General features: G+C 39.6%; 1 protein-coding gene across 9 annotated transcripts in view; it reads left to right on the top strand.

Moving 5' to 3' along the window:
- The window catches only part of SORCS2 (sortilin related VPS10 domain containing receptor 2), a 598972-nt gene that overhangs the window by 139193 nt on the left and 438215 nt on the right, over positions 1-21564 (top strand). Inside the window, exon 1 of one of the 9 annotated variants that reach the window (XM_032685843.1) lies at positions 8707-9027. The exons of the other annotated variants lie outside the window; for them this stretch is intronic. The gene's annotated coding sequence lies outside the window, so the exon portion shown is untranslated. Of the gene's footprint in view, positions 1-8706; positions 9028-21564 lie in introns of those variants that run through there. 9 annotated transcript variants of the gene reach the window in all.

Here is a 21564-nt window from a genome sequence, read left to right as displayed (position 1 = left end):
TTATACGTGGTTTAGAAGGTTTACAGTGTTGTTAAGAAACAAATTTACTTACCATTTTGCAATCTGACACAGAAATATTAGCATTTGGGTCCTTTAATGAGGTCATGGTTCTACCAAGCATGGAGTTGTGATGGAGGGACTGTCCCTGCCTGACATTCTCTCCTAAATACATGAGATGGAAGCAGAGAGTTGAAAGGCATGCTTTGGTCACACCAAGGATCTGCTACACACCTAGGAGAAAAAGTGGCTCAATATAATCTGTCTTTTGGTGCTGACTGCCTCAAGCAAGAGAAACTTAGGGCAAGATGAGCAGCTTGAGTTACAACATTGGGAGTGAAAATCATTATTATTGAGAGTGACCTGGGCAAAGGGAGACGTCGATGAGGTGTGCTAGAGGGACACAGTAGGGAGTAAGAGCTCAGCAAAAGAACTGAGTTTTGGAAAAAGAATTCAGTTCATTTGAACTGGAAGGAGCTGTTGTTTGTTCTTGAGAGGTATGATTTAGACCAGGTTCTTTGTGCAAACCTAAAGGCTTAAAAGACACTTTTGGCCTTTCCAGAAGGAAGTATTTTCAAAGATCAAATTGAAACTTTTTCACTTCATTTGGAAGGTGGGGAGAATTTTTTTTCCAAAACATACAAAGTTCACCAACACTATGAAACACGGTTCATGTAGGCAGTCTTTTTATCTAGGAAGCCTTTCCATTTCTTTAGTTTGTGGTGGTTTAAGTGCATTTCATTGCATGTTTTCAGTGATAACATTTCATCCAAGGTTTGTGTGATAACCAGGAACTCAGATTGCTTGTGATTGTCTCTCCAACTTCTAAAAGATGGCCTAGGGCATAAAAGATACCCTGATAACAAAAACATAAGTAATCCTGTAGATACATGAAAAAGGGAAGAGGTGATTTTTAAGGTCTAAGCTTGGAGTGTGCCACCCCTTGGTGTCCACAAACAAACCGGCTGCGCATTTGAAAGAGTGAGAAATGTGAATAGTGGGCATTTGAAAGTATCTCATTTCTCTGTTTTGCTATTCATGGGGCAGATCTCAGCTGCTTTCAAGTGTTTTCCCACTTATTCATGTATTCAAAGAGACTGGTCAACATGGCCAATTTTCATCCTGAACTGACCATTTTTAACCCAGAAATGGGTTATTCGACACCTGTGTTCTTATCAAGTTGCTCTAGAGGGCAAGAAGAAAATCAGATTTGGAGGACTATAAAAGAGCATGAGAAATAATTGAGTTTAGAGATACTTGTATGGAACAGATTATACAATACCTGAAAAACTTGCCTTTGGATGAAGTGCTTCAAAATGTCCAAGGAGGATCACAAAATTTAGAGTGCATCTAGTGTAATGGTAACCACAAAGAGTTGCTGTTTGTCTTGCTTTGACTTGTCACAATGTTTCACTGGTTCCTGGATGACCAGTCTGCTTATGGATGAAGTACTTTCTGCTCCTGTTGGGATATAGGCATTTATTTGCTATCTTGAGGGAATGTCAGCCCTGGATGGGTTTGTGTTGAGGAGCATTTACTGTTAGACGACTCTGAGGTGAAGATGTGGAGCTCAGAGAGAACTGTCCTCAGAAGAATGCAACTGGGGCCAGGCCTATTTCAGTCTTAATTTTCATTTTTTTACATAGTTTTCCTTTTCCTTTGGGAAACCATTAATATCTATAAGTTAAGGAAAATACAAATAATTTCTTAGAGCTTTACACAATAAAAACTAGGTAGGTCTTCTCTTCTAGATAGATTCAGCTCCCCTCAATACTGAAACCAAGGATTCCAACAGAACCAGAGATCACACAGCTACAGGGTGGTCCTCAAGCACAGGGCTCAGAGATGCTCCCATGGAACCATTGGAAATACTCCATAGGTGCTGGTATTGTCCCTGTATCAAAGCCAGAGCACTTCCCTCTCTGAACTTGTCAACGTGTCACTTAAAATAGACCTTAAATTTAATATTTGAAGAGACACACAACTTCATAATGTTAATAACAGCTTCATAATGTTAAAGAGAAATATATAACCTAATTGGGGAATTAATGTAGACTTTTTTGGCTGCTCTTCAGGCAGGAGATTTATTAGAAGCACTGTAGTACTCGAATTCTTAACCTCTCTCCCTCAGTTTACAGTACGTTTCTCCATTTGCCTCTCTCTCTTAGGAGCACTCTTGAAATGGAATATTTTTATGTACCAGTTTTTAGAGAAGTTTGTGGAGGATAAGGAAAAAGAAACCAATCCAAGCCAGATATGGGTGATTCATAGTAAGAACGATTGAGGTTGTAAAACACCCTGGTAGGGATTCTGACGAGTTGGCATGTCTCCTTCCACATCAATAAATTTGTCACTGGTGAAAATGTTTATTCCTTCACAGTTGTATGATTTGTGCCCGACCTTTTATATTGCACATGTGGACCTATAGCTCATCCTCAAACAACAGAAGATGAACTCTGACTAATAGGTCTCTGTGACCGTCCTGCAATTTATGCAGGATTTGTGTTTTAAAAGGGTAGTGTGCATGATTTAAGTAGGATTTGAGTATATAGCCATGGTTTGTCCTTTGCTGTCAGCAAAGCCATCCTAAGTTCATTTCTTTAAAGAAGCTCCAGGCCAAATGTCAGGAAAAATTAAATCAAGCAGTGATGTAGTCCCATAGGGAAAATGTGTTTCAATTGTGAGGTATTCATGGGTATAATATGTCATCTCGTAGTCTGTGACTGTTGGGTGCACTTACAGGCAACGTGGCCTGGTAATTGCTACTTGTTAAGAAATTTGGCTATGATAAAAAATGACCTGCCAGGGAGAGAGACAGTTTTGTTTATTTTATTTATGAGACTTTCATCAAAATTGAAATGATATGTGTAGGTAGAGAAAAATCCTCCGTGTTACAGCATCTTTTGTTAAAGAACATTGTTTTTGTCTTCCAACAAGGAGATACCATAATCTTTTAGAGCTTTGGTTTCTGCAGTCTGAGAAACAAGTTGGACACAAGCTCCTTATTTTGCTCAGCCACCAACATTTTGCTATGCAAATTGCCCTTCCTGAGGGATAAATTTTCCATCTTCCCAACAGATGTGGGATGAAGCTAGGTTTGTCAGATGAGTCTGGATCCAAACCTGGAAAGAGTTAACTCTACCCTCTGTAGTTTTGGTTTTGTAGAGGGTTTCTTCCTTTTCCTGGCATATTCTAAATAAAACAAACCAGACCCTTACAGTTCAGATTATTCTTTAGTGTGGATACCTGACTGAGGAGCAAGATTGAGGAAGTCATAGTTGGAGGCCTGGCAAGCTGAGATGGAGCCACAAACTGCCTCTCCATGAGACACTTCCCTGCCTGTTCTGTTGTATTAACTTATTCTCTCAGCTTTTCTGGGGGCATGAAGGCTTGCAGTGGTTTTCTTTTATCATCTTTAATTACAGATGGGTCAACTTTGAGGTATCAGGAGCCATGAGCCCTGAAGTGTAATGTTCAAGCCTCCATGCCATTCTTAGCCCTGTTATTTGATTATTGTGATGCATTGCATGTGGAGCACACATTATAATTTGGGAAGAGTATCTTTTCAGATGCAAATGGATGTTTAAATCAGAAGAAGCTGATGCACATTTGATAGCAGCATCCTTCTAGAATGGAAAGGTTTATCAGCTATTGGATCCTTATGGAAGAATAGACCTGCTCCCTCAGCTGGACGAAATCATTGGTATTGCTTTGGGCTTTAGCAATTCTCTGACATTAATGATCTGAGTATTGTTACTATATCTGAGGGAGGGGGTAATGAAGCCACATTTCATAGATTTAAGAAATAGAAGGGGCCAGATTCTACTTCAGCTTGTGTCACCCTAAGCTGAGAAGAGGGAAATTAAAAACCCAAAGTTATTTTAAGCAGAGCACCCACGTTACTCTACAGTAACACTTTCCTAGCCAGTAGCCTAAAACCAATGACAGAAAAAGAATGAATCATAAGAATTTCTGAATAGTGTCATTGTGCGCTAACACAATGCATGAGATGTTCTGGGTAAGGAAATAGGTTGCACAGAGCTTTGAATAGGAAAAAGCTCTCATGTAGTTAACCCCTTAGAGTCTGCTGTAGGCAGGAAAATTAAGGATGGTTTGTCATCAAATAGGTTCATCTGGCCCTTGTGTGTCTGGCATGGCAGTCATTTTAGGGAACATTTTATTTTTCATGGCCTATTTGCAAAATAGGTCTTTTCACTTCAGATTCAGCGTTATCACTTTTTGAGTGTATGTGTGTCTGTGTGGATTTGTTGAATTAAAATACCCATCTAAAGGAAGACGAAGTTTTTGTTATATTCTTTAGTATTCATTCTTCTTCTGTGTCTTAGAAGAATCATGAATTACTCGAGTTCTGTTAGAACTTGAGTACTTCAGGATACAGTTAACCAATGTCTCTTCACTGGAAAGGATCTTGATTCACAGATCAAAGTGTATCTTTCCCATAATAGCAAGCAAAAGATTTTAATCAAACTGCCCATATGACCGTAAAGAGACAATCTCTTTTCCTGGGGAGTCAAGGCTGATTGTGAATTCATTGAATCTTTCCAAAGTGCATTTCATTACAGTGGCTTTTCTTTGTTGTATTGCTGGAGTTCGTTGTATTGCTTGGATTTAGTACTTTTTCCCAGGTCATTTCAGTGTCCAACCTCAGTGACGCTATGCCACCCACAGACATCTGTTTTACATTTCTAATAAAGATGCTACATAAACCAGAAGCTACTAAGAGCATGGAAGCATGTTTATGGATTAATTTCTGAAATCCTTTATATATTTCTTGTATAAATGCTTTTCTAAACACTGGTACTGTCTGTTTAGACCAATACCTAATGTTCACTGCTCTTGGGTAGAGTAAGCATTCATTCCCATAGTTTCTTCCTCAGGTTCTCCATTATTTTGTTTAACAGTTTTCCTGTTTTTGATATTGCTGCTTGCAGTATTTTTCTCCTTTTGGTTTGTGTCCTTCCCAGTTATTTTCCCCTTCCTTCACTGGAACCAATATTACTCTGTTTTTTTTCTGGAGAGTTGATTTCCTCAACATTTCCTAGTTCCCTGTTTTTATTTTTTTTAATGTTCTCTCTGTTTTTGATTATTGAGAGGTTCTTGCCTCCATCTTAATTATAATTTACGAAGGTTATTCAAATATATTTCCCTGTTCTACCTTCATTATATTGGACGTGAGACTGTGCTTGTAGTAGCTGTTACCTCTTCTATTCCCTTCCCACTCTGCTCTGCACAGGGGTGGCCTCACCTTGAATATTGTGGCAGTTTTGGTCATCACAATATAAGAAAGATATGAATCCATTACAGAGTGTGCAGAGGAGCGCAATGGAGATGGTGAAGGGCCTTGAGGGGAAGCCGTATAAGGAGCGGCTGAGGTCATTTGTTCTGTTCAGCCTGGAGAAGATGAGATTGGGGGGAGACCTCACTGCAGTTACAACTTCCTTGTGAGGGGAAGAGGAGGGGCAGGCGCTGATCTCTTCTCTGTAGTGACCAGTGACAGGACCTGAGGAATGGCCTGATGTTGTTTCACGGGAAGGTTTAAGTTGGATATTACAAAAAGATTCTTCACCCAGAGGGTGGTTGGGCACTGGAACAGGCTCCCCAGGGAAGTGGTCACAGCACCGAGCCTGACAGAGATCAAGAAGCATTTGGACAGTGCTCTCAGGCACATGGTGAGACTCTTGGGGATGGTTCTGTGTAGGGTTGGACTCAATGACCCTTGTGAGTCCCTTCCAACTCAGTATATTCTGTGATTCTGTGGTACAGTTGATCAGCAACACCTGCAGGTATTTCCTTTCTTTTTAGAGACTCATCCATTGCCTATTGACCCTGGCTGAGGCTCTTGAGAGATGGGAGCTCTCACTGAAGCTATTAGAAAAGGGTTGTTATGATGCAAAGAAAGAGTACTGTGTCATTGGTAAATGAAGCAATCTTTGCTGAAGAAGATTGGAGACAGTACAGTTGTTGGGAGTTGTGATTCTTAACTGTTCCCTTTGACAAAGCAATTTATGTAGATGTTATCAAATGATGTTCTAGGGAAGAGAGCATAGCCCAGAGCCACCCTGTGCTGCAGGTTGCTGTGGGAGCTGAACCAGCTCCTCCCAGATCAGTGGGACCGAGCTGTCCAGGCCTGCAGCTTTCTATTTCTTTGCATTTAGCCTTTGAAAAGTGTGGGTAAAGTTTTCAGACTCATTTATGTAGTTTGGTGCATAATGATAGATGTGCTTTTTTACAGAAGCCGTTTGTAGCATAATGGTTTTGTTACAGTTTTATTTCTAAAGACTTGAGGGATTCTGTTCAGGCCATATGACTCACAACTTTGAAGTCACTGAGCAAAGGGTCAAGCCCTTCTTCACTCAATAGATGCTTTCAACTCCAAGTGCTACTACTACATTCAGGGCTAAAACTCTTGTTATTGAAACAGCTGTAGCTTCAAAATGTCGTGAAGCTGCACTAACGCTTCATTTCCTGCAGTGAATCATTTTGCTTATGAAAGTATAAGAGCTAGGGACATTTAGGAACACAAAAAGAGAAAGAAATAAACCTTCTGTGCTCTGAAATGGATTTTTTTTTTTCCCCCATTGGATAACTTTATCCTATCACAGCAGTAAAATGCAATGATATGGAATAATTATGTGCTCCTAAGCTTTTCCAATTGATCTACTGTTGTGAAAATATATTCAGTAAATTCACCTGAGTGACTTTGGACAGCAAAACACAAGGACATTATGAATAAAAGAAACACTAATTTGGCTGATACAATGGAGTGTTGCAACCACAGGAACATCATTGTCAACCTCTATTCTAGATTAGAGTAGGTTTGTTGTCAGAAAAATCGGTGTGTGGTTCAGAAGGTGACCTCAATGATTACTTATGGGCTTTCATATTTATTCCCTCCTTCTACTTTCTGGTCTCAAAGTTTAATTTTGGATTGGAAAACCAAGCTCTCTTCCTCCTGTTACTGATAGCAGGAAGATTTCTTTTTTTATTCTGAGAGAAACCAAATGACAGTTTTTCTGGGTGAGCAAACAGCAGAAATAAAGCCTAGTATTCTTCTCTCGATTGGCTTTCTGATAATGCTCATATTTAAAATATAATTTAATTTTAAAATTACTCAGATTTAAGGGAGGAGATACTTGGAAAAAAGGATATGCCATTATTTGTGATTTGCATCTATCAGTAACTGCATTTTGAAGCAGCACTGTCTTCCCCAGGCTGTATTAGCTCTGTGAACAATGAAAACAGAAAAATGCAATGTCATAGATAAAAAATATACTCATTAGTATTCCCCTGTTTTCCTGTAAGTATTCATCTTCTGCATTTGTCAGCCATACTTTAAAATACGAGGTAAAAATTGTTTAAATGTTTGTCAAATGGAGATGTAGGAGTTAGGAAATTCTGTAATGAGAAGTTATTTCAATACATGAGATAATATATATGCTTTGTAATACACACAGTTTGATATTATTAAGACATTACTGCAGAATTAACAGATTTCAAAAGACACTATGTAACAGCCAGTGAATATGATATATTGCAAATAAGGTCATCTTGTTATACAGCTAGAAGTAATAAATTTATAGTGCTCATGATTGTTTTTCTGTATACATTTATCCTTCAGTGGCATTTGAATGTTTCTCTTTGTGTCTTAAAACAACAGAAGAACTTGCTATCAAAGCTCAGAAACAATGAAAATAGAAGGACGATTAAGATAACAACTGAGGCAAAGTGCATTTCAGAGGATGGGTAGCAGACGAGAATGTGTCTTCAAAAATATATGTTTATATATTTTAATGTCAAGATTATAATTTTAATGAGACGGTAACCAGCCCAAATACAGAGCTGCTTTAACAAATTTCCATCTAGCTGCCTCCTAGATGAGAGGATTTGGGAAAAGAAGAAAAAAAACTCAACTATGGAGAAAAAGAAAACCTAGAAGTTTTGTCAAAGTAATTAAACAAAATCTTTACATCTCTCTTCAAAAATGTTGGGGGTTTTCCCCCTGTTTTTAATTATGGAGAAGTCAATTTCTGTCTACAAACACCTACTTTGAAAAAAAAAATACTCGTTCTATTTTTTAAATTATTATGGTAGAATTGAGAGCATCTAGCCTGTTTCTGCATGGTGTGACAATGATAATTACCCTCACAGGGAATAATTTTTGAGAGTAGAGGGATCTTCAATCCAGGTGTCAAAGACATGGTGAGATCAAGTGGCTGGAAACTGGAGCTAGAAAAAATCAAGCAGAAGGTAAAAGCACAGGTTTTAACTTGAGTGTGTGTGGGTGTTATCCAGAGGAACTTCTCATCAGGGGGTGCAGCTCTATCTCCATCACTTGTTGTTTCACATAGATAGGAAGGCTTTCTAAAACATGTACTGGGAGGATGTGGGAGATTTTTGGTGTTTATTCATTGCATGTATTCATTCCATTTATTCATTTATTCTGTCGGGGTGGAGTCAGATGAGATGTCACAGCAGTCCTTCTGGTCTTAGAATCTATAAAACGTATTTGGGCAGCTTTGGAGTCTCTCCTCTCTGGCTGTGAGATTCATGCTGAGCTGGAGGAACCAGAAGTGTTGCAGAGAAAGGGTTTTCTGACCATTTTGAGGGGTTCAGAGGGGTTCAGGTTCAGAGGACCTGTGTAATCCAGTTCAGTGTGTGGTACAGTCAGGGCTGTTGTGTCGTCTGCGAACCACTTGACAGCTGTGTGTGTTGGCTTGTAGATGCATCCAGCTGGGACACCCTCATCACTTCTCTGCATGTGCCTCTCTCTGCTTTATTCTAATTCCCACCTCATCCCCAACCAGCTGGTAAACATGCAGCAGTGTTTAGATGGCCCCTCTGTGATGTGAAGACTGTATTGCTCAAGCTGCTGCAACCCTTTTCTTGAAGAAACTTTAATTTGGGAAAATGAATTTTTGAGCCAAACTATCTGCTGTCTTCTGTAGCTTTTACCAAGGATGCTAATTGCAAAGGCAGGGAGAAGAAGAGGACCTCCTCTTCTGAGCTGAGGTCAGTGGTGGAGGAGGTACATTTTTCACCTGTTTTTAGTCCTGCATGTGGTGCCAGTGGCACTTCTGTTCCCACAGAAATGTACCATGTTAGTCACATCCTGTAATTTCAGACAAAGAATAAGTGGAAGAGTCAGACTTAGCTGCCATCATTAGTTACTGAGTTGTTAACAGCATGAAAATAAAGATACTGAGCAGAGAGTGAACATCACCTGAGGAAAAGAGGCTGTTGCATGTAAATGGGAAGGTTTTACTTTAATCATATGAAGATGACTGAAAAGTTGAAAAAGTTATTTAAGGATATGCAGGGCTAATATTCATAGCAGATGAAGAAGTGGGAAGATGGGAGAAGAATTTTGCTCAGTTTTTCTTGGCTCTCTATCACTTTGAATGCAGTGACAAGAAGCAGGGTAGTATTGCAGATTTGTAGACTAGGACATGTAGTTCCCATTCACTAAATAACATGGCTTTATGGTTGTCTACAGGATGAAGAAAAGTAATTTTAGGTTAACAGTGTAAAGTGGGGAGATTGAGACAACACTATCTGACCAAGACAAGAGCCTGTGTTATGCCAGGGCCAGCTGCAGGTGGCTCTGGCTCCTCGTTTGCCCAAACTTGTGCCTGGGTGATGGATTAGCCAGGGTAATGTGTCTGCCAGGGTTCAAATCTTCCCAAGGCCAGGGGAAGGGCTATTGGGTAGAGCTGAGACTGTGACTTTGTGCCTGCTCAAGATTTGCTGTTGGGAGGAGGCAGGAGACCGTTTGGTGGATTTTTGCAATCCTAGTGGATGAGTGGAAAGTCACATCCAGTTAAATTGCATGAAGAATTCATTAGTTGACTCTTTGTAGACCAGGGGGTTTGTGCAGCATTAGTACTGAGCCATTAGCAGTTAAATTGTTCTCCCAGAGTCTCAGAAAGGAATGGAATTAGAGCCAGCATTTGAAGCCAGCTCCTGTGGATGGACAATGAGGTTCAGCTTTTTTTTCATGGGGTATGGGGCAGCTGGATAGAAACATGTAATATATGTATTCAGAATATCTGCACAAATTAATTGTAGCATTGATCCTTCAGCAGTTGCATTTGAGACCTCTGTAGACTAGAGGATTCAGGCTTTAGTAGACTTTATGTTTTCTAAATTGATATTGTAAATTTTCCCCCTGAAATATCAACATTTGATACACTTTTCTCCATCTGTCTCTGTCTGGATTTGAGTAGTTTGTGAGGTAAATTTAATCTCTCTGTTGCATCGTTAGATTCAACAGCTTGTCAGCATTTCTGTCCTGAGCTGTGTTATGGAGGTCTTTGTAACTCATCTGTGTACTAGTGAAATGTGGACTTAAATTACTAAGATGTGAGTGGTTTTCTCCCCTGTTGCTTATGGGTAATTAAAATAAATTGGTATGGAATGCATTTTTAAGTTTGAGGAAGACCTAATGTTTAGACAGGGATTTGCTTAGGAGGTTATTTTTTGCTGCTTGCACTTAGATAAAGCCTGCCTCATTAGTGAAGTTTGCAGTTATTGTTAATTAGTCCATGCAAAACAAAGCAGGGAGATTGCCTAATTCTTTTCTAAATCTCACCTTTTTTTACACTGATGTTATTCCAGCTTCTGTTGCAGAATGACTGTAGATTTACACTTAATGAGTACCATGACATGCTGAATAATGCTCTCTAAGTCAAATGTTTTCCTTGCTTGGTAAAACCTGAACTCTGATCTTCAGTTGCACTGAGCAGTATCTCAGGTCGAACAAGGGTATAGCTCATTACCTGTGTGTACTTTGGGCGCCTCTGTTTTACTCCAGGCATTTACTGCTGTAAGCACTCTGTGCCCAGAGGGTGCAGATTTACACAGCTGTACGCCCTCTTGGATGCAATTCATTTATTGTTTGCTGCACTGCCACATAGTGAGGCAAAAGTGTTGACCCCGGGCTTGTGACAGCGTGATGTCTGAACTTTGGCTGGCACCTACCTCAAGATACCCTCACTTGTAGTAATTTCCACCTTTTGCTGGGGTCGACCTTATCTGTTCCATCTCATTAGTCTTTTGAAATCTAGGTATGAACAGTGTGTATCTTAAGGGCATTAAATCAACTTTTGAAGTGACACCTTAGCAACCCTGCCTCGTGTGTCCCATGTGTGCCCAAAGAACCAGGAATGTGGTTACTCCATTGTGAGATTAACCCACCAGGAACAAGTAGGACAGAGGTAAAGGATATGAAGACAAACAAATATGATGATTGAAAATGTTTTGCAATAAATTGCTTCCTGCACTAAGTATCTCAGGGAGAGATGTGTGGTGTGCTGAGATGGGCAGAGCCTGAGCACATGGATGCAGATTGCACAGCGTCTTTTACTGTATGTTGTCCAAGAGGCAATGCAGGACCAGTAGAAATTAAAAGTGTGAGTAAAACCTTTTATGTGCTTCCGTTCACAATGTAGAAGGTAGAGACCTAAAGGGAAGTCTACTTCTTTTTACCAGAGGGATTTAAAAAGGCAGTAGCAGTAATAAGGAATAAGCCCCAAACATTTGTGGTGCTGAAGCAGGAGCCAGCCCGTAGCATTTGTGCTGTTCTGCTGCAACCAGTGTCTCTGTTTCACCCCTCTGGAGGGTCCTGCAGGTCAGGAGGCTGATTGTCAGCAGTCACAGTCTGAAGCTGCATTTCTTTTCTTCTTTGTGCTTACAAAATAAATCTCCCATATTCAGTGTGGGATGAAATGCTGACTCATCTGAAATCATTGGGGCCAGCATTTGACTCCAGATCTTTCTAGTGCTTATGCTTTCCTCTACTCTGGGAAGGAATAGAGATGGTTACAAGCCTCTGTACAAGAGCTGAAGATGAACTCTCCTTTTCCACTCCAATTCTGTGGGATACTTATTCAGGAATAGTCCTCATCTTGTCAGAAATATTTACTGTATATGCTTTTGATCTCACTCAAGCATAAATAATACTTTTTTTTTGTCAGTTGTTGGAGTCAGTTGTGTGCACATAATGTAGTCCAATAGTCAGAGAAGTAGGAAAACTCTCCAGAGTGCTTCTGGCTTTTCAAGAATTTTAGGCTTTGGAAATTAACTTAGCTTTTGGCAGATGTCTACTATGAAGGATCTAAGTAGAAAATAACAATTGTTATGTATCTACTGTCATTGTTTCTGTGTTTGTTCAGTGTTAGTTTGGCAGTAAGTAATGTGCTGATTTGTGGTTTTTTGTTTCTTGTTTTTTCTTTGTTTATTTTTTACATTATGGTACAGAGAAGAGTTGCAAAAGAACACTTGTTTTAAATTTTAGAGGAGAGGTAAGACAGGATACTTGTCAAAATATGAAATTACAAATGTGTATGGGCTGGGACCACGAACCAAATCCTCCTCTTGCTTACGGTGGTCCAGCCATTGCCTTGTGTGGCTCGTAAGCACATGCACATCCACTGGATCCATGACATTGTACTCATGTACAAAACTGGAGAAGAAAAAGGTGTGCTGCCCCTGGTGATGGTCTTCCAGATTTTTGCTTACCACAGTCCTTTTATCCAGCTCACTGAAGTTACATGTGCAATACAAAGTACTGTGTAGCAGCTTTGTGCTTGACTTGATGTGTTTTATAAGGGAAGAAAAACTAGCAGCTGAATTAAAACAACCAAACCTCGGAAGAGATCTTCAGTACCTTCAATTAAAATCAGTAATTTTGTATTGTAGGCCTGCCTTATGCTGTATGTTTTTTTCAGTCGAATAGGTGGGATCTTTGCATGTTGTTTTAACAGGTAAAAGCTGTGTAAAGGAAGATGCGTCCTTAAAGCATGAAGCAGAGAAGCATAAAACTATGTTGGAGGTGGTGTTCAGCTGCAATCTCTCCCTACAAACTGAGAAATGTTATACCGTGACCTCCTAGTGAGAGCAGTTATCATTAGAATAGTTAAATTCAATATGGCTCAAATAAAAATGCAGATTTTAGGCAATAGTCACAGGGGGTCTCTACTGCTGCTGCCCTAAGTATTTATGACTAAATAGTTTTATGTTTTAGATGACAACAAATCCAACTATTCTGACCAAAAAAGCTTCTAGAAATACAAAAACTATGTATATGACATATTAAAAGTGACCAATGTCTTATATTTAAGCAACTCAAATACAGCCTGTGTGTGTGGAACAGACTGATACCAAAAGCCCCAAAGCTGCACAAGCCTTATCTTAGTTTCTTACTTAATGTTGTTTTCCCTGTTTATCTTGAAGGCTGACATATTTTTGTTATTAATCTCTCTGTAGTATCAAAATATTATAGATAACAAGTTCTAACTTGATTTGTGGAGCTTGACTATGCGTATTTCTTGGTTTTGCCACTTTGGGTTAAGCCTAAACTGCAGTTAGGTCAAAAGTGAATGAAAGGGTATTAACTGTCCCTTAATTTTAATCCTGCATGTGGGTATTACCGGGGAGTCCAGTGACAGCAGTGGCTTCTGGGACTTGTGGTGGAATAGGAAATCGAAACCAAGAGATTCCGTAGTTTGGTTTAACCTGAGGCAGAAAGGAGAAATATTTCTGAGGTCTGCTGGATTGCTGCAGGAAGGTGGAAGTGGGCTCAGGGCAGCATCGGAGGTGCCAGATGTCATTGTCAAAATCTTTCTTGCACACTTAGGAGAAGTTTGAGAGAGGTCAGAGACCAACATAGAGGTGAACTCGGTAAAGGACTTGCCAATGGGGCAATAAGGGGAAGCTGTTGCTCTCTTTGTATGCACTTCTACTTTGTCCTATGTCATTTGTTGGTATCACTATGAGGTTATATTTATTTTGCATTTGATATGATGGAACAACTGTTTTCAGCTTTATTCAGCTTTTCCCAGGCATTTTATTTCTAAATGAGTGCTTTCTGTCTGTGACAAATGCCAGGAGTTGGCAGCCTAAAGGAAGAGGTAGCAGGAGGTGGGGGAGTTCAGTAAAGAGAAGAGAAGAATTTGACTTCAATGTGGAGAGAAAGACCAATAATACAGTGATCATTGCATTTTTGTAGCTGATTTGACACAGCTCATTAGTGACATGAGCCTGCTAAATCCATGTGGTCACTTCACATGGATGATCAAGATAGAAATGCAAGACAGACAAGAGTGGCATGGTGTTCTTGAATACTCGGCTGCTTCTTGCCAAGTACAATATATAGATGCCTTTTAGAGATTGATGGACGAACATAATTTTTGTGGTCTCACGTGTGGGAGCTTAAGCTACAGAAATAAAATCCAATTTAATAGTGTTTCTTCAGTGAAGGTCCAGGAAGGTTAGCTGTACTAACCAGTTCCAACTGCAGTCTCACCAGGGCTGGTTATACTTCTAGCTCATCTCTGGTGGGAGGTAGGAGGATAGTCTGAATGCACCACTATCAGTTCTTTTTGAGCCCCTCCATTAGATTTCTTTGGTGTTTAGTAGTCTGCAAGTGCCATCCTTGCCATTTTTTCAGTTTGCCTGTGTGGGTGAGTGATGCTGAGAGGTGAAAATGAACTGTCCCATTCTCCTCTCTACACACTTCTGTCTCTCTTTTCTTTTTGATCTTTTTTTTTTTGTTAATTAATTCTCCACTGTTATATGACACCAAGGAATGTCATTCATTGAAGGCTTTTGGGAATTTGGTTAAAAAGGTAGGGAATTTGACATGGGGAATATGCAGACAGAGGATGTGCATGTGGCAGATGTTTCTTCTGCTGCTGCTGAGCTCAGCTCCTGAGCTTTTGTATATATCAGAAATCTAAACTTGGATCTGACTTGGCGAAGAGCCCCTAACTCTGGATCAAGCTGACTTAAAACCTCAGGACAGAAATCTTCCTGGTTTCCTATCAGCCACAGCTTTGAAATGTAAATAAGTTAGTATTGATTTTGTCTATGTGTGTGTGTGCATACCTGCATATTTCCTGCCCCCCAACCAAGTATTTTAGAATTCTCTTTTCTGCGATTTTTCTTTCCTTCTGTTGTGTCCAAGGCCTTACTGCCACTTCCAATACATACAAGATGCTGTGGAATAAAAATCTATGAAGAGGTAAGCACCTTACACCAGCAGTCACCCTTTTACCTGCTGTGTGGGCAGACACACAGACCATTTGAAGGCATGCTACTTTGAGGAGAAAGCCAGCTTCAGAGGAAAGACAGTGTTTGAGAAATAAAACTCACACTTTCAAGGGCTGGGGGCACAGGTTGGATGCCATTTGGATTTTTCTTTATCTTATCCTTTCTAAAATTTCCAGGTTTAGGTCAAAACCATGTTTCTTGCAGAACTCCAGCAACTTCAAAGTCATTCTGCTAGCTAAAGTTTCACAGCTTGGGCCGAAGTTTCTGATACGATAGAACCTGCTGTGGGCTTTGGGATCTCATGGAGTGTTCTAACCAAAATGTTCCTTTCATTAAAAAGTGAAATGAAGAGTTAAAAGCAAACCATAGTAAAGAATGTGTAATGTTTTTAAAAGCCTAAAGTTTTTAAATTAGTGTATTTTATTATTGTTTTTCCAATGCGAAAAATATCATGCATCATTCAGAACAACCCATTTTTTTATGTTTGTAATTAGCTGTTTTTATACAGGTGGCATTTACTTGTTCCGCCATCAGTTAGTACCTTGTCTGTTACAGGACAGAACCAAGAAACCACTGTGATTTAATAGACTTGCAGTCTAAATATACGGGTATTAGCTGTAGATGAAGGAAACAGTAGTATCACCTTTTTGCAAACAAGGGGTATATATAAAGGGAAATTCAGTAATTTGGATTTATACATTCTGCATCTGCTCAAGGCCTGGATCCCCAGGAACAGAGCCCACATTTTGCAAAATCTCTGAGAATATGAATCTGTTTTGTTTGACTGGGTCTGCCACTGAACAGGTCAGAGTCAGTTACAAATCATGCAGAAGGTACTCTTCCCAAATACCTGCAATGTGAGTTAACTGTCAGTATTCTAAGCCCCATTTCACTGAAAGGAGAACTGATAGAAGAGTGGATCAGGCTTTCTATGGTATTCCCAAGCCAGACATCCCAAAGAGGGATTATAAGGCTAATATAAGAGTTCCCTTGCTTTCACTGCTCAACTTTTACCACTGGTATGTGAGCAGAATCACAGTCTTCATTACTAAATGCCGCTGTTTACTTCGAAGGCGGGTATGTGAAAGAGTGCAAGCCACTATATGCGTATACATGGTCAAAGCTGTAAAATGGTACCACTATGCTAAATTAAAAAAAAAAAAAAATAAAAATGTACCTGTTAGTATCGAGTTTTTTCAGGTTCAGACTTCAAAAAATTTGGAGTTTAGGTCCTGTGTAGCTTTAGAACTAAACCATATAGTATTGTAATGTGAAAAATAATGTCATATTTTTATCTTTCTATCTGGTTTTTTTTGTATTTATTCCTATCCGCTTGCAAAAATCAATCCTTTTTTTTTTCACCGTGAGCTTTGTTAATACTTTAATTAATCTCAGATTTTTATACAACAGCTTCTGCTTGCTTATATTTCACTAAGTTGGTTTTAAGGCAAATTAAATCTGCCTTTTTGAGAGTAGTTTTCCTTTTTAGTTAATCATCTTTGACTATATAGCAGGAATTGTCTGCATGCTGCTTCTTGCACTAAATGTTTAGTTCATTTCCTTTCTTATTATAAAACCACTTTCTGTAAAAGGATTGGCATTTATTTCAACAGTACAAAAATGTTCTGTATCATTATCAAAGTAACCACCTGGAGTGCTATAAGTAATGCACATACATGGAATAAAACTCTGCTCTTTATTATAGATTTTTGAATGCAAAGTAGCAGCATATCAATTTAAAATAACTACTGACTTCAGTAGGGTTGCTCAAGATTTACATGTGCGTAATTGAGAGCAAAATGCAGCTTCATGTATACATCTAATAATGCAGCAGCATTGCATGAGAAGTAAATCTAAACTTTATTGCTGTGTGATAAATTATCTGGTAAGCACTATAATTAAACTACAAACCAGTTCATTAGTTGCAGGCGGCATCACTAAATTGGTTCTAATAGAAGCTGGGTAGTTGCAGAATGTGAGTGTCTGATTGTGAATATTATTGCTGTGACAGCAACAGTTAATTCAAATAATGATGGAACTTTAATGGATGAGGTTGTGTGACAGAAGTAGCAAGAGCAGATTTGCTTAATAATTGGTTCTTTCTTGCTACAGTAAGTCATTGATTTCTGTTCTCTTTCTTTTCCTCCTTCCTCTTACAGTTGTAATCAATCTGATCATATGTGCACCATGTCCTGAGACTTCAGCTACAGCTGTAGCAGCAGTTCGGTGCCCACTGGAATAGAGCAGGCCTGGCAGAAGAAATGCCAAACCAAATCCAGCCCCAAGCCTGCGGGCACATGGTCCCAGGGATGCTGTTATGAAATATAGTGGGCAGGAACAGCCTCTGCCCTGCACTGCAGCCAGAGTGGGGGCAGCAGTGGGGGTTCTGCTGTAAGCCTGTGGAGCTGTTCTACCTGCTGCTCATTTTTTGTAGAAATGTTGCAGCCTAATGTAGTGCTTTCCAAGTTTAAAGTGATGTACCTGCTCTACAGAGTTGATGCATTCGTTTTCTTCATTCACTTTTCCTTGATTTGATCTGTTGCTATTTTACTCAGATCAAACATGTTGCCCTTTTCTCTTAGAGTGTCAATGCTCATATGTTTGTATATACATGAGACATTGCAGGGTGTTTGCTTGCATGTGAGCTCAGGAATGCACACATCTGTGACAATGCACAGTGCTGCAGTGTTTGCAAAGCTGTAATGTCGTAGTTTCTCAGCAAATGCTTTCTGGGTGCGTAGCGTCATCTAGTACATAATCCTGTCCAATGTATTTTTTAACAGCACCAGACTGTGGGTTGTACTGCCAGATTCAAATTGATAGTAGTTATTGTAATAACCCTTTTAAGGAGATATGAAAGACATGAACTAAGCCACTGGAGGCAGTTGGTTAAAATGTGGCTCGATAGGCAGGTGTCCAAAGATCAGATATAGCTCTAGACTCTGTATTAGGATAAATCAATTTTCTTATGCATTCCATCTTTCCTTAACATTTCTCAGGAAATTTAGAGTTGGAGCTATATTTAGTACCTCAAGGGCCCTGCTTTGATTTTGTTTTTGCATGCTGAAAGCTCTGATTGGACCTGCGTGTTAACTTGCCATCACCTCGAGGAAGTGTTACATGGATTCATCAGTTCTCATTCTCCCGTGCCTTGACTCCCTGACGTGTTCTGCAGCAGGCGGGTGGAATGACAGCTCCCTGCTGCTGATGCCACTGCAGTCTGTACACTCCTCTCACACACAGGAGTCTGGTTTTTAATGCCATATAGCTGCATTTAAGGGTTCAGAAATTTGGGGCAATTACTTTGCACGCTCTGACAGTGCCAAAACAAGGCTCCTGAATAATTTGTAAAAATAACATTTTTCGTAGGTCTCCATATGCTGAAGTGGCAGCTACAGGCTATGGAGGTACAAAGAAAACGGTTCTTTTCTATGTGCTCTGTGTCATTTCCTCACCAATATTGTATGTTCTGGAATTGCGGATGATTCCACATGGATTCTAGAGTTCTTCTAATTTTGGACTAACCTTTTGGGTTCTGATTTCATTGAATAATGAAATATTGACCCAAACTATCAACTTAAGTGTCCACAGAGCTGGAGGAGAGATAGAAATGATTTAGATAATAGACACAGTTTGGTTCCTCTTTTACTAGCATGGAATTTTTTTAATTGGATTCTGGAGAGTTGAGAAAGTCAAGCTTTTTAATTTGCAGTCTGTAGGGTTCTTGCAGATGCTTTGCAAATACTTTTATACTCCAAGAACTCAGGATTGATCTTCTGCCAAAATCCAGGAGGTGTTCTCCTGCTTTGTCTGATAAAACAGGCAGTCTTTGCTTGGTATCCTGTCAACCGGGATCTAGACCAGCATAATGAAATCTGTGCTGCTCTATTATAACCTTTAGTGATTAGATTCCATTTAAAATAATGTCCAATTGGTAAGCTCAGTTGCAGTTCATCATTATGTCCCTTGTCTTACAGAGAGACAAGATTAGGTATAACAGATTAACAGCTCAAAACCTTTTTTAAACATAAAATCTGAAGACTTTCTAAATCTGTAACTTTATGCCTTGACTCTGAAAAGAATTAGGCATGTATTAGTTATATTGTGCACAGATTCTGTCATTCATCCTTTCCACTTGAGTATGGTTTTTAAATGACAATGATTTTTATTTAATGATAATTTGTAATATACCAAAGACAATCTGATATATACCCTTTTTCAGCACTTGGATACTACTAGCTAACTTCAGCTTTTACTCTGGACATTTGTTTTGATAAAGCATCAACTGCTGTTTACACAGGTGTTAAATAAATAACAGGGTTCAACTTCCTTATGGACTGTTTCTTACCAGTGCTCATTGCAGCATCCAATTGAGAAATGCTGCTGGGAACCACGCAGACTATGTTTTGATAGTTTACATAGAAGCATTAGACAGTTCTTGATTCCAAATTCTCTTCAGGTTTCCAGTTTTGCAGCTAATAAAAGCCATTCTAGAAACAAGCAGATGTTCCCATTTCTTGTGAAAGTAATGGATTTGCCTACACTTTCTCTACATTTAGTCTTTTCCTTCTGGAACAATAATAGATGTAAATTTACTAACAAGTAGCTCTGGCACCAATCACTTTTCTACTATATCATCAGTATTTGTGGAGCAGAAATCCACAGACAAATGTAAAAATATGTAGCTTTCCTGGTTTACTTGCAGGTGTACCAATTTAAAACTGTAGATTTTCTGCTTTGTAATATTGAAATCAATATCTCTGTCAACAATCTGGACGAGGGCACTGGGGGAAGAGTAGCTGGAAAGTGGCCCAGCAGAAAAAGGACCTGGGGGTGCTGGTCGACAGTGGCTGAACATGAACCAGAGTGTGCCCAGATGGCCAAGAAGGCCAATGGCATCCTGGCCTGTATCAGGAGCAGTGTAGCCAGCAGGGCCAGGGAAGTGATTGTCCCCCTGTACTCAGCACTGGTGAGACCACACCTCAAATGCCCTGTCCCATTTTGGACCCCTCAGTTCAGGAAGGACATTGAAGTGGTGGAGCAGGTCCAGAGAAGGGCAATGGAGCTGGGGAAGGGTCTGGAGACTAAGTCTTACGTGGAGCAGCTGAGGGAGCTGGGGTCGTTCAGCCTGGAGAAAAGGAGGCTCAGGGGAGACCTCATCACTCTCTACAACTCCCTGAGAGGAGGTTGTAGCCAGGTGGGACTCGGTCTCTTTTCCCAGGTAACAAGTGAGAGGATGAGAGGAAATGGCCTCAAGTTGCACAAGGGGAGGTTTAGGTTAGGTACTAGGAAAACTTGATGGAAAGATTTGTCAAGCATTGGGACAAGCTGCCCAGAGAAGTGGTGGAATCATATCCTTAGGGAGATTTGGGATGCTCTGGGACATGGTTTAGTGATGTTCTGACAGTGCTGGATTAATAGTTGAACTTCATAATCTTAAAGGTCTTTTCCAGCCTAAATGATTCTGTGTTTCTATGAAATCGTGGAATAGCGTGTTATATACAAACTTTACAGCAAATCACTAATAAGGAGTTCCTGAAGGATTTTTAAATTTAATTCAACATCCTGGTGGGATTAGCTTTCATCTCCTATGTTAGTGTAATGAAGGTTCCCCTATAGAGTTGTATATAAAATAATATCATGCAAAGAATAATGTGGATAGTTGGTATTTGACTCTTTGAGAAGTATTATCGTTGTTAATCCTTAAAGATCCAAGAAGCTTTGTGAAACTAATTTAGAGCTCTGCTATGTTTATCTAACAGTACTTCTAAATTTAGTTGGAAATTTACTTTTTTTTAAGGAGGGGGTATAACGACACACATGTTTAAATGGATGTATAGTCTTCCATGCACAACTGTATATTTTTTAAAAACCAGTTACATCACTTTAATTTGTATTTGAATGTTTACTTATGGAAATTAAACCTACCTGAGTCAGATTTTTTTTTTTTTTTTGAGGACAACTGCATGGGGTTCAATTACGCAGTTCAAGATTACATTTTTTATGGTGTGGATGGAGCTGAGTGTGGAATGACTAATGGGAAGGTAAAGCAAATTGATTTAAATAGCCTCTAGGGATGCTTAATATAAGTACCCACACAGTACAGTTGGTAAGTGGTAACGTCTTAAGTGATTGTAACTCCATGACTCTCTGTAAAGTGCCGGTATCTTCAGGAGAAACTTAGGGCTCAGACTTGTAATCAGTTTATTACAGCTTAATAAATTGCCGTGCATCAGCTGAAGCACAGCAGTGAAAGCCCAGCAACATAATCTACCTTAAATCTCAGTGTAAGAGGTTTGAGCTCCACGGGATTACCTGGCTGTGGGCTGGGAGTGTGCACAAGGATAACGGCGTTGTGGTATTGTGAATTTGACACAACAATGAATAGTATGTTGATATAAGTGTTTGTGTTTTTCCTGGTACACTGAGAAACCCCAGTGGATTAGAGCTACCAGTATGTAAATGAAGCATCTGTAGTAGAATTATTCCAGTGGCACT

The sequence above is a fragment of the Chiroxiphia lanceolata genome, chromosome 4 (genome assembly GCF_009829145.1).
Source record: "Chiroxiphia lanceolata isolate bChiLan1 chromosome 4, bChiLan1.pri, whole genome shotgun sequence".
NCBI lineage: Eukaryota > Metazoa > Chordata > Aves > Passeriformes > Pipridae > Chiroxiphia > Chiroxiphia lanceolata.
The sequence above is the reverse complement of the archived record's forward strand: the minus strand, read 5'-3'. Positions and strand labels throughout refer to the sequence as shown.